This window comes from Gymnoscopelus braueri (genome assembly GCF_963280865.1).
Source record: "Gymnoscopelus braueri genome assembly, chromosome: 23".
Classification (NCBI taxonomy): domain Eukaryota; kingdom Metazoa; phylum Chordata; class Actinopteri; order Myctophiformes; family Myctophidae; genus Gymnoscopelus; species Gymnoscopelus braueri.
In genome coordinates, this window is record NC_137625.1 from 14,522,727 (window position 1) to 14,524,937 (window position 2,211).

Sequence of the window (2,211 nt, forward strand, 5' to 3'; positions counted from 1 at the left end):
TCTGTATCGTTTCTTAAATTGTTTTGACCAGTTAGCCAATTCCTAGTAATTTGTTTTAGGGCGGAGGATTCTATATACTTATCTATTTCTTGGGTTAGCTCTAAAGGTGGTTTCCCAAGAATGATGCTTATACTGTAGGGCTTAGTGTTTTTTTGTTTTTTTATTAAAGATTTTCATGATATCTGCTGTAACTGGCTACCAAAATTATTTTAAAATGGGGCAAAAGAAGTGTTTTGCCCTTATCTCACCGCATTTTCTTCAGCATTCCAATATAGCTGATTTATAAATTTTGGAGAGTACATTTGGGATGATAAAAAATCATTTCCATGTGAATTCTCTCCAGTATTTGGAATTTGTTGTTTTATGAATTTCTCTGCATACTTGCTTCCATTCTTCTAAATTCAATTGGTCTCGTAATGCAGCCTTCCATTTTAATTGTGTATATATATATATCATTCGTGTTTACTATTATTCTGGAGGATTTTATATATTTTCGACAGGGTGTTTTTAATTACTGTCTTGTGGTTTTTAATCAGGAATTTTTTATTTTTTTTTAGAATTATATATATTATATTTTTTATAATATAATTTTTATAATTTTTATATAATTTTTTTAATTATTTTTTTAAGTTTCTTTAGTACTTTGCGTTTACTTTATTATTTTTTAAAGATGTATTCTAGATACAGTATAGCTGCAGTTTCCCACTTTATTTTGGTTCCTTTGCACCTTGGATAAACTCCACTATATCCTTGGCAGTGAATTCTATCAAACCATCCACAGCAACCATGATTGGTGGCAGAGATTCGTCCATGCTTGACATGGTGACGTCCTTAAGTAGATAGAGTTGCTCACTATAGTTGCACGGACTGATCAGATGGAGTTTAACTCCTAGGGAAAATATGGCCTGAGCCACGAAGCTCTGGCAATGACTGTGTGACAGTGGTGGAAAAAGTACTCAAATGTTTAACTTAAGTAAAAGTATCAATACTGCAATCTAGAAATACTCTGTTACAAGTAAAAGTCCGGAATTCAAAATTTACTTGAGTAAAAGTACAAAAGTATTGCTATCAAAATGTACTTAAAGTACCAAAAGTAAAAGTACTAAAATATTTGAAAATAGCAGATCTACAAGCTCACTGTGAGCTTGTAGATCGGCTATTTTCAAATAGCCTAGGTATAAAATAGGGCTAAAGTGGTTAATGTACTTATGATATAATTATTTATATCTGTACTGTAAGTAACTAGTAACTAAAGTTTTCAAATAATTGTAGTGGAGTAAAAGTACAATATTTGCCTCTGAGATGTAGTGGAGTAGAAGTTAAATTATAGACAATTGGAAATACTCCAGTAAAGTAAAAAGTACCTCAAAATTGTTCTTAAGTACTGTACTTGAGTAAACGTACATAGTTACTTTACACCACTGTGCTGTGTGATTCTCTCTCTCGGAATGGAGAATTTTGAATTCCGTACCTTAACTTGCAACAGAGTATTTCTACATTGCATTGCAGTCTTGATACTTTTACTTGAGTAAAAAAATGTGAGTACTTCTCCTTTCACCACTGCCTTTAAGAGGGTCCTTGAAATTTACCCATTGCTCCCCCCCCCCCCCCCTCTCTCTCTCTTCCCCTTTCTCTCTCTCATTGAATCCAACATGGTCCAGGCAGATGGCCGCCCACCCAGATTTCGGTTCTGCTTGAGGTTTCTTCCTGTTTAAATGGGAGTTTTTCTTCTTGCCACTTGTTGCCCAGTGCTTGCCCTCATGGGGGGCACGGTTCTACAGGGTTTCTGCTTTACATGTAAAGTGGCTTGAGACAACGTTGGCACTCTAATGAAATGGAATTGAACCCGTGGTAACTTCTAACTGTCCTTTCATCAGTTCTGCTGTGGTGACCTTGCCTCAGGTTACAATACACACACACACGCATGCACACGCGGCACAAGCACGCGCACGTGCACACGCGCACACACACACACACACACACACACACACACACACACACACACACACACACACACACACACACACACACACACACACACACACACACCCCCACACACACGTTCCCACACTCAGTCTGTTTATACAGGCAGAGTTGACACTGCTTAGGGTTACATTTTGTGTGTGTGTGTGTGTGTGTGTGTGACTGTGTGTGTGTGTGTGTGTGTGTGTGTGTGTGTGTGTGTGTGTGTGTGTGTGTGTGTGTGTGTGT